Source organism: Gekko japonicus, unplaced genomic scaffold (assembly GCF_001447785.1).
Source record: "Gekko japonicus isolate JY-2015 unplaced genomic scaffold, Gekko_japonicus_V1.1 scaffold2325, whole genome shotgun sequence".
NCBI lineage: Eukaryota > Metazoa > Chordata > Lepidosauria > Squamata > Gekkonidae > Gekko > Gekko japonicus.
Genome location: NW_015160902.1, coordinates 81,407 through 93,260, shown reverse-complemented (window position 1 = coordinate 93,260; position 11,854 = coordinate 81,407). Strand labels below are relative to the sequence as shown.

General features: G+C 43.9%; 1 protein-coding gene across 1 annotated transcript in view; it reads right to left on the bottom strand.

Moving 5' to 3' along the window:
• Window positions 1–11,854, bottom strand: part of LOC107121105 (renalase-like) — a 40,388-nt gene that overhangs the window by 1,213 nt on the left and 27,321 nt on the right. The gene's annotated exons all lie outside the window — the stretch shown is intronic.

Below are 11,854 nucleotides of genomic sequence, written 5' to 3'. Positions count from 1 at the left end.
AAATAGAGTCTTGTTTACAGAAAGAGAGTACATTATAAATAAAGAGAACATGGGCTATGGTTACTGCTGATGCAGATGGGAACAACTGTTTATATGTTTATAGATATGGAATGTGTCTGGGTTCTTTAAAAGGTCAGAACTACAGATTTATGTCAACAGGGCAAAAATACCAACTGTCACTTATCAAAACCTCTGGCTCAGATGAAAGAAGTGATACTGCAGTTCCTTATCCTGTACGGAAGGTCTTGAGGGTTGGCCCGCAAGGAATGTCAGCCCCAACTTCTCCTTCTCTTTGTTCTTTGCCTCATCTTCTCTCTACTTAGCTCTGGTTTCCCCCTCAGTCTGATTCTCTTGCCCTGCCTTTGCTTCCCGTATTCCCCTTTCTCCCAGGCCTCTTGCCTCATCTCTCCTATCCCCATTGTCCTTTGCTGCCTCCCTCTTCCCTTAGCCCTGCCAGCTGCTCTGCTTCCACATCCCTTCCCTTAGCCATTAATCACTTCTTCCACAACTCTACCTACGTAAGGCCGTATGGCTCTTGGCTGCATCTTTCCTCTCTTCCACGGTCTATGGCCGTATTTCCATACAAATCCCCCACAGGAATGTTTACGAAAGTATAGTCTTGGAATAGGGGAAAACTTCCATGTGGAGTCCTGCTCCACCCCCCCCCCCGTGTGATCTTGCAAAAACATAGAGGAACTATGCCCCTGTTTCCCAAAGTCAAAAGCTATCCCTTAGAAGAGGAAATAAGCAGTACCTGGGCAGAAGAACAATTAAATAGAATGCCCACATTCACTCTTGACTGTTAGTGCCAGACTTCTTCAACTCAGCCTCTTTGCCTCTTGCCCACAGTACTGCAGACGTATAGTTTCTTTCATATAAAGTGAAGAAAATCTGGTGGCCATCCAACCATTTGAATTACCTTCATGGAAACCTAACATTCGCATTTTATTTATAGTTAGGGAAACCATGCAGATAGGTGTGGGTAGAAGCAAGGGACTGATCTACCAGCTGTTAAATGTCAGATCTGCACAGTCAGACGGCAGACACCCACCCACCCATGCTATTTCTAGGGAGAAGGGACACTTAGGGGCTTTCCCTGGCCAGGGGTTATCCAAACACTTTCCTTGTTAGTGAGTGAGGGAGCTTGAGCAGAAAAGGGAGATGGACATGCAGACATATGGTATGCTATTTAAAGAAATATCTGTCAACTCTCTTTTCCAGTTTAATGTCTGTTTATATGGGATTACGTGCAAACTTTGTCAGCCACGCTCACACATCAAATGGCATCGGTAGTCCTGTAACTTCCAACTTTTAACTCTTCTCAGTTCCAAACTTTATTCAGCTTCTAGATGAAGCACTGCTTCATACTCACCACTGGGCTTCAACTTCACTAGTCCCCTTTCATATACCAAAATTTTGATAAAAGCAGTAAAACAGCTGTGGGAACTATTGCTCAATCTTTCTGATAAAGTCATTCCATTAATTGATCTTATTTTGTGATTGTATTGCTTTATTTTATTCTTGGTTATCTCCAAGAAGAAGAAGAAGAAGTTGGATTTATACCCCACCCTTCACTTGGAGTCTCAGAGCGGCTTACAAACTCCCTTCCCTTCCCCTCCCCACAACAGACACCCTGTGAGGTGGGTGGGGCTGAGAGAACTCTGACACAAACTGCTCTTTTTCAAGGACAGCTGTGCCAGAGCTTGTGACAGACCCAAGGTCACACCAGCAGGTGCAAGTGGAGGAGTGGGGAATCAAACCCGGTTCTCCCAGATTAGAGTCCGCACACTTAACCACTACACCAAACTGGCTCTCTCCAAGCATTGCAGTACTTCAGCTTTATTTATCAAGACAGTTTTTAACAAAGAATACCAGCCTTGGTATCATGAATATTTCCACAACATATGAATTGAAGTATCCCAAATGTCTTTTATGAGGGTCTGCTGAAAACTTGAAGGCAGTGATTAAGGGGTTAAAAAAACATGGGCACTGCTAATGGCTAAATGTGGAGAGGAAAAAACCCAGATGTGGGTATGTAAGACGTAATTACTTTTCTAGTTAGATTTTTCCACTATGATGCAATTTTTTATGAACATTCTCAGGCCAGCCTCCATGTCCTTTGTAAAAAAATATAGCTATTTAATATTTACCTTGCAATCCTAAACAGAGTTACACCATTCCAAGTCCACTGAAATCAAATGGGCTTATAAGAGTTGCTTCCGCACTAGCTATTTAGTTGGGAATTAACCATCATTTGTTCATTGAGTTGTACTGAAGAATTCAAATGACAGTGTTAGAAATCCAGTGTATGCCACATATTTTCCATGTAGCCTTCCCATCTTTTTAAAATTTGTGGCAGACTGTGGCAAATGTTGCTAAATTTGTGGCAAATTAAAGAAAATTCAGTCGCAGTGACAGGCTGTCCACTGTGGACAGTCAAAACACAATTAAGATTTCTCACACTTATCATTCCTTTAAAATTTCCTCCTGTTTCTTTGGTTCCTGGTTAATGACATCCTGTTCTCTCACAGTCAGTTGTAGCATTTCTGAATCAAACATTAATTACTAGTTCTTATTTTGGGAATGGAGGTGGGGAATTCATTTATTTTCATATTGCAGCCAAAGCCATTGCTCTGTTTTTATCACCACAATTTCATAAGCATGCAATTGCAATAATGTTTAAGGAATGAAAAATGGTGCTGGCTGCAAAGTGAAAATCAGTAGTTAGTTTCCTGAAACAAGGATTGATAATTAACAATTGATTCATGAATACTGTGGCCAATACTCTAAAACAAAAGAACTAAAGGAAAACTGAAGGGAGATTTCATTAAACAGGGCCAATTTCTGTTCCGATTAGACATACTGGATGTTTCCTACAGAACTGAAGGGAGATTTCATTAAACAGGGCCGATTAGACATACTGGATGTTTCCTACACTGATGGGTACAGCCAGATTTTTATGGAGCATACATTGCTGTATTAAGTGCTGTGCAACTCCAGTTTCAATTTCACTTGAAGCTGACGTTTCTGGCAAGTCAACACAGCGAAAGGGTTACATATCATGCTAAGTGGAATTTGTCATTAATTGCAGGTGGATTTTCATGTTCCACTAACATGTCTCAGCCACAGGTCTCTTGTATATAAAGGCAATTTGGCCACTACAGTACAGATATGCATGCAAAATTTCATTGTACCACTAAAAAGCACTTTTTATGCCATACTCCTGCTGATCTCTTTTCTTTATCCCATTCTCAACCTTCAGCTTTCAAATGAAGTATGAAAGTGTATTTATTTAGAACATTTCAAATTCATTTTTTCCCTCCAAAATCAGACTCTAACGTGCAGTGCCTTGGCTGCCTTTTAAAATGTTGTAATTTTTTTTAAAAAATGTGATTTTAGCTAAAATTATACAAATACCACTAAAATATCCCCACCCCAACACCAGTCTTCTCTGTTCACTTAGCACAAAGACCAACCCAGTGAGCTAAAAGGGGGAGAAAAAAGAGAAAAGAAAAAGCATAAAAAGGAGAAAAAGGGAAGACAGGCAGCATCATATCATGGGTCCCCCCCCCAGTCTATCTACATGCTCCCTTGTCTGCTAACTTTGTGATGAAGGACCTGAAGCTGTGATGCAGGAAGCAAACGAAACCATCTTTCCCTCCATGCATCAGCATCCCTTAACCTTTAGAATGCTTGGTGGCTTCCAAACAGAAACCACCATTCCCACTCCTGCCACTGCCCACCAGCTGTCATATGAACACCATGGCAGGGGATTATAACTTCCTTGAATAGTGGAAAGGGCAGGCTTTCAGGAAACAGTCTGAGATCTGACAGCCTTTGGTCGCCTGCTTTGGCCTGCTTGGTTCCACCTTCAGCAGACGAAGCCCAGAGAAAAAGCAGCCTCTCTCTGGAGGGTGCAGAATACAGTGGATGAGTCATGCTGAGTATTACAGTGACATCTGCTAGCGCTGCTATAGTTATGGATCCATAAGCCTGCCTGTTTAAAGCCCCTGTACGAAAGGAAGGGGAGGGGGAGAGTTAATGGCTAGGGGGGAAAAAATTCTCCCCTGTACTGTTAATGCAGTGCCAGACTGCATTTTTAAAAAGCTGCAGCTGCTCAAGAGATATGCAGAGGGGCACACAACCAATGGCAAAGCCTAGCAGCAATCTGTTTGCAGAAAACTCACGTGCAGGATGAATCCAAGTGCACAAGTGCAGGATCAGCTCTTGATACGGTGTGCTCAAAGAAAGGTAGGCAAGGTCATCAAAACGGCAAGGACAACCAATATAAAATGCTACATTCTCCCTAGATATTAATCAAAACACCTAGTTTTCTGAAATTCACGAATGCTACTGGAATTCTACTGGAATTCATGAATTCTACTGGAATAGGCAGGGGTATGGCTACCTTGTCTTTCTCTCTATCGTTCACCTATTATTTTGCCCCATTACTCTAGAAGGTAAAGTTTGTTTTCCCTCCTCTTCTTCCTCTCCTCCCTAAACTTTATCAGGAGGTATTTCACAGGGAACTGTCTTCAACAGAAATTTCAGAACATGGAGCAGAACTGAGCACTGATTGCCATTTTGGTGCAAGCTGAACTACTGATGACATAGGCTATATAGTATCACTGAGCAAGGTACCTCCTTTGGGTTGAGACATCATGGGAAGGCGGGTCTTAATGGGACCACACGATACAGATGAAGAGAGCAAGAGAAGATGGGGGGGGAAGCTGAACTGGGGGAAAAATGCCTCAAATGTTAAGCCTCGTCTTTAAATCTTCCCTGGATTTTTTTTTTTGTATTTAGTTTTGTTCTGCTTCTTCTGGATCAAAAGATTTGTTTAGAAGTGCAACTGAACTACAAATGTCAGGTTTACTGCTCTAGTTCCCTTTTGTTATGTTTGCCACTAGGAACAGGAAAACATAAAAGCCTCACCCTTGGTAAGAAGGTAGGCTACTGAGTAATAACAACATCTCTGATAATACCGCACTGTCGCTAGAAGACAAACAAAAAGATTGTCCCCAAGATAACATGCCTGTTTGCCTCTGGTGTTGAACCGGCACAGAGACAATTTTCAGTCTTCGTGCCATTCAGCATGTAGCCAGTTCAACTAGCTTACCTGACCTTGGGCAGTGATGGGAATGAGAGTGGGCAAAGGATTTTTCTGTTACAGAGATCCCCTAAGCGGCTCCCTGGTAGGAAGGGGCAGAGAGAGAGAGAGAGAGAGAGAGAGAGAGAGAGAGAGAGAGAACGAACATGGGATGAACCCCAGCAAGTGGGTAAGGCTCAAGGAGACAGAAAATGATAATCTGCCAGTCAAGGGTCCCTCCCTTTTCCCTATGATCACTAGATTGCATTTGCACATTGTCTTTATTGTAAGAACCAAGTCTGGCGGAATACACACACACACAAACCCTAATGCGCCGCACTTGAGAATGCAATTGCAGTGCTCAAGATTAAGAGCTGGGAGCTGGAAAATCCTCAGTCAGAATCTCAGCTCAGTTGCAGATGCACCCTTATATAAAGTGGAAATAATATCACTGGCCCAACTTTACGAGGTTTTTAAAAAAGATTGTTTAGTTAATGTGTATGCAACCCCCCCCCCGAGTACGTAGTATAACAGGAAGTATGAAAACTGTTACGCCCCATCCACAGCAGTTCTGTACGAAGTCAAATGTGAGAGGAATAAATTGCCTGCACTCAAAGTGGTAGAACTCCACGAGGAGAGGCACCTGCAGGGAACTAGCCCTGGTGTTTCAAGCCTTGCTGACTGAAGAGGCTGTGGAGGGGAAGAGAGCCAGGAGAGGTAGTGGGAATCCTTTGTCCCTGAACATTCTAGGGCACACACCCACACACTAGAAATTCAGCATGACCATACAGCATGACCTCATGATGCTCTCCTTTCCAACTCTGGTGACACTCTGCTCCATCTTGGCTTTCAAACCAGAGCTCCCTGCCCCCCCCCCCCAGCAAATCCACACACAGCACCATCCTCTACTTCCTGGTGTTCCCCTTGTTGCTTCCCACACTGGCTTTGTCACAACCTTTTCTGAAACACCACAGTCAAAGGGGGTTTGCTTGCAATATGGGTGGGAAGGTTCAGATTTCTAAACATCCCTACTAGCATGTGTGCCATTTTACAACACCCATCCCCTTGTAACTGGTCACCCCTGGAGAGCTTTTTTTTTTTCCATGCTAAAAAGTAGTTTGGAAGCCAAGCAAGGCTGGGAAGAGGGCTTCTCTTATCCATCCCTGTCTCACAGGCTGCTCTGGGATCAGTGTTTACATGCCCCCCTTTTATCCCATCCCCTTGAAACAGAGCAGACCTAGGTCTGGTCCTACAGGGTTGCCACATCTCAGGCCTTGAGACCCTGGCCTCCTGGATGCTCTCTCATTCATGCGGTGCCACATCACTCCCCTGGCCTCCCATTTTGTCTTCAGAGATGCAGGGGAGTGATGTGGGACAATGAAGGTAGGTCGGTGGGGTTGGTGGGGCTGAGAGAGCTCTGAGAGGACTGTGAGTGGCCCAAAGGCATTCAGATGGCTTCATGTGGAGGAGGAGTGGGGAATCAAATCAGATTAGAGTCTGCCACTCTTAACCACCATACCATGCTGCCTGAAGAATGAAGAAACATCTCCAGGAGGAAGCAGCCCTTGTTTCTATATTAAGTGTGAGAGGAATGCCTTTCAGACGTGCTAATGGAGGCAAATCCATGTTGCCTTATTCTTGACCTTTTGCACTGTGAAGGGGAAGGTCCCTTTTCAGTTGGTGGCAAATTCATGATTTCATAAGGTAAAGATATCATTTTCCTGATGCTGCAGGCATGCCATCTATAAAAGTTCTTATACCACCATACTGCTTTGGCCGCTCTCTTTTCTCACTACACTGTAACTGGATTCTGTCAAAGAGACTTTCTGGTTAGAGAAGCCTTTGATTGCTGGTGCTAATGTTGTCTTATCATAATTAAACCATGGGATCGAGTGCTGCAGCTGTGCTGCTAAGCAGTATCAATAGAAATTTGGGAGGACTAATCCCACATCTTCCACGGATAATTGTAATGTCTGCATTTTAATCCGGGGATTGTATTTGGCCCATTTGAAGGACATAATGGCTGCACTGAATTAACAAAAAGGATAAATCCTGCTTGACAGGGTCTGGGGAAAACCCGTCCATCCTTCATTTTCCTTTTGCTGCTGTGTCAATTGATGACTGGAATTTTAAAACAAAGATAGCTTGAAGGTAATTAGTGAGCATCATTGTAAGATTCTTAACTGTGGTCAGTTCTCTTCTGGAGCTTAGTGATGAGTGTTTGCACAGAAAGAGTTAGTTTTAATTATCTATGATGGACTAACACACTTCTCAAGATTTGGCCACGCTGACTTATATGACCAAATGTAGATAAGTGGAGCATCTTTGGAGCATGTAATCTGAGATGGGGGACACTATGAGGACCCCAAATGTCATGCGGCATGTACCTCTGAGTCTCTTCATGCAGTGCTGCAAAACAGCAATGCCAGAAGAAAAAAAGAATTACAATGTCTTCTGAGCTAGCTCAATCACGCGTAGGACAAATCTAGGGCTGTCTACTGCTGTTATCTGATTAAGGTTTCATATGTACATGGGATTAAGTTCCACTGAACTCAGCATGTCTTGCTTCTGAAGAGGTAGACCAGCTTTCAGTTCTAACTTTTTGCGGTGGGGGTTGTGTTATCTAATTTGGGCTGAATCTGTAATCTCCAACAGGGGCCTCTTCACATGTTACCTTTTCAGACGTAGAGCTGAATTATAAAGGAGTCGTGTGAAACAAAGATGCTTGCAATGACACTTATTATACATGTATATGTGTCAAGGAGTCAGAAGCAGCAAAACTCACGTTTTGCTCTGCGGAGAGTGTGAAATGGCCCTAGAACTATTACTCTTATGCAGCCTCTTGCCAACCTATCTCAGAGCTCTGTGGATTAAAAACCATACCCCTAATTTCATCTAGCTATTACCCTGTAGGCATTGTGGGCGCTACAGTAGTATGAATGATAAATTATAATAACCACAATAAACCTAATTAACAACCTGGTGTTTTTATCTTTGTAATTAAATCTAGCTGCCATAATGATAACCGCTCTGGAAATCCTGCTGCTGCTGCTATTATATTATCATCAACATAGATTACCTTATGGTGGTATTTTTAACCTCTGGTCCTCAGACAGCTTCTTGCTGCTTTTGAAGGCTGCCTCTTGACACTCTACCGCAAGAGTAACGCTTTAAACCTTTTTCTGTTGCGGAGGAAGCTTTATTCTCCTCTTTCCTCCAGCAGCAACGCAAGTCTCAGTCTCCAGTAGTTAGAGACTATTGCTAGACGAGTGTGGGACCCTGCATGAATGAGAGAGCATCCAGGAGGCCAGGGTCTCAAGGCACGAGATGCGGCAACCTTGTGGAAACAGAGCAGACCTAGGTCTGGTTCTACAGGGGAGGCCATGTGGGGATCTCTTTGTATGCAGCTTTGAGTTGGACTGGAAGAAAAGTGGGGAATAAATGTAAATGAGAGCCAGTTTGGTGTAGTGGTTAAGAGTGCAGACCTGGGAGAACCAGGTTTGATTCCCCCCCTTCTCCACATGCAGCTGCTGGTGTGACCTTGGGTCAGTCATAAATTCTCTCAGAGCTGTTCTCTCAAGGTCAGTTCTCAAGAGAGCTCTCTCAGCCCCACCTACCTCTCAGGGTGTCTGTTGTGGGGAGGGAAAGGGAAAGGAAACTGTAAGCCGCTCTGAGACTCCTTCAGGTAGTGAAGGGCAGGGTATAAATTCAACCTCTTCTTCTTCTCTTCTAAATTAAGTGTGAGCTCGTCACTCAAAGATATGTGCCTGCTGGCAGTGACATTTAACAAAACAAAAAAAAGGAGAAAAGACATCCCCACCCCTCAATATCAGTAGAAAGCATGCATACCTCGCTGGACTGCTTTTTTAAACATTTCAAAAACAATAGCCCCAAGGGAAAAGTCAGGGGTAGACTTATGGATTTGTTCAGTATGACAGAATGAAAGAACCACATATGCTGCTGAGTGATCACTGCAGGAAGGACAGGAGGCCTGTTACAAGCCAAACAGCAGGGGGTGCTACCTGAGCCAATGAAGGTTGCCCTGCTGACACACCTCTCTCTCTGATGCAGCCCAATGGAATGAAGGGATAAAAGTGGAGACAAGGCAAAAAATAAGGTAAGGTCATACATGGAGCTTGGTGGAATGTGAAGGTCCTGGATGGATCCAGGCCTGGGATCAGCTACAAAAGCTCTTAATCAATCTGGCTCTGAAATGCATGTGCTTTTCTAGATCAGACCAATAAACACCATGAAACACAGATGCTAACAGGCCTTTTCCTGTATTGTCTGGCTTAGCTGCGCAACCACATTGGGAGGAACTGTTTGTATGCTTGTCTGATAGCATCTATAGTGGAAAAGTGGCTTCAGGATTATTTCCCAGTAGTGCACCTACTTGTCAGAACCCACAGCCAACAACGTAGTACACGCTTATCAGGGAAGGTAATACTTTACTGAAGAGCTATAGATGCATTCACATAGGCACTGTTAAGAATGATGGCTGCCCATGGGCGTAATAGGATATAGGGAATTCATATGCACCCCCCCACTGCCCTGGCCAATTAGCCACCCTCCCGCACGCGGGAGATAGAGCTTTGGCCGTTAAGCACTGAAGCTGGGAACGAGACACTCTCTCACGATTCCCAAGAAAACCAGACATCAACATCCCCACCTGCAATACTTAGAGATAAGCATTGTAGCAGCAAAGAAGAACAGAAGGAATGCAAGGCAATTATAAGACAAACTCAACCTCCCCACCCCCATGGCAGCATAGCTGACACTACTGGATAATATACCAGAATCACAGCCTTTAGTTCAACAGAAATGGTTTTACAAGCAGTGCCAGCTCTTGAACTAATTATAGTATTATTAAAAAAAGAAATCTAACAGAGAGATGTTACCAAATTTTGTGACAACCCTGGTTCATTTTAAAAGTTGAAGGTTTTTTTTTAATGGTTTCTTTGTACTTGGGATGAAACTGCAAATGTCCTTTGCCCCAAGCATATTAATGACATTCAATAGAAATACAGCCATTAAAATTGATGCCCATTTTCTGCGTCAAATGCATATAAATGGCAGAACCAACGAAATGAAAGCGGGAAATTGGCCAAAGAAAATAGGCAGAATGGAAATGGCCTTCCCAACCATGCATGAAAACTGAAACAAACAAAAAATCCATACATACCTAAACATATTAAACAAAATGTAATGACTAGCCAACATATAATATATAAACAAACTGCAGACCATTTTCTTATAATGTAAACAAAAATTCACTTTCACAAATTATTCTAACTGGCTGGTCACTAGATATATTCTCTTGTCGTGTACTGTGTATTGTAGCAACAAGGCTAGGTTTTTAATGTGGTTGAAGGCTGTAATGTTTTGGGAAACCCACTGTGGAATGTGAAATCATCTTGCTTGAAGTTTCTTGTACCTCACCACACCAGTCAGTGGTATGGAGCCGGGAGGGGAAAAGCATTAAAATCATGGCATGATGACATCAAATAACATGGGCAGGTTTCACAGATATGACAGATGACAGAGAGAACTTGTGATAGATAATAGAAGGAGGAGGAGGAGGAAGAGGAGATTGGATTTATACCCCCGCCCTTCACTCGGACTCTCAGAGCGGCTTACAAAATCCTTTCCCTTCCCCTCCCCACAACAGACACCCTGTAAGGTAGGCAGGGCTGAGAGAGCTCTGAGAGAACTGTCCTTGAGGGAACAGCTCTGACAGAACTATGGTTTGCCCAAGGTCATCCAGCAGCTGCATGTGGAGTAGGGGGGAATCACACCCAGTTCTCCCAGATTAGGGGGGAATCACACCCAGGGGGGTAGGGGGGAATCACACCCAGTTCTACACCAGACTGGCTCTCCACCAAACTGGCTCACCTTGATTCACCTTGGAATTAATCTGAGATGAACGGAGTGATTCCCAGGAAATCAACAACTATTCCTGAATCTAATTCCAAGTGCTCAGAACCCCATAGGGCTTCAATAATATCAGCAGCAGCACAATGAATTTCTCAGTATCCCAACCCCTGTCTCCATCCCAGCTTAATGGCTGATGCTGTTGTGGAGGGAGATAAAAGCAGACAGCTGGTCAGCAACAGGACTGCCAGTCCCTCCTTCCTTCTCTTCCCCTTACACCTAACGTTAGTTGTGGCAAGGGTCACATATTGTAGCGCTCACCAGGTGTCTGAGAAGCTGTGTCACTGAAGCACCCATGAGAAGGGTGGCGGAATGGGGAAGAAGGCCAGAGAGAATCTTCCCTTCCACTGACCACCACCACTGCATGCCTCCAAAACAATCATAAGCAGGTGAACTGACAACGAGGAGTGGAAGAGGAGAGGGAATGGGACAGTTTTTCTCTGAGGCCGAGAAGTATCTGGGGGCTGTGATGCTGATCTCACTTTGATGGCAAACATGATGAGCGGCTGGAGTATTAAGTTCAGTAACCCTCTAGGGAGGACTGTGTACCATTTGCAGCGGGGCTAGCCTTCACAAAGGGGGGGGGGAAAGATTTTGAAGGGGCTGACTTTTAGCAAGACATTTTACATGATGGTCCATGTTTATTTCCCCCAGTCTAGCTTTGAGTAACGGTCTGGAAATAATTTTTTTAGGCAGTTCTTTAAAACATATGAATTTCACTGCTCTTCCACAAATTTTATGGCTCCAGTTGTTTTATGGGAAGGCAACAGGAGACCATGAAAGGCCCTGAAGAGGTTGTAGAGGGGTGGAGAGGATCCCCCCCCACCACTATGA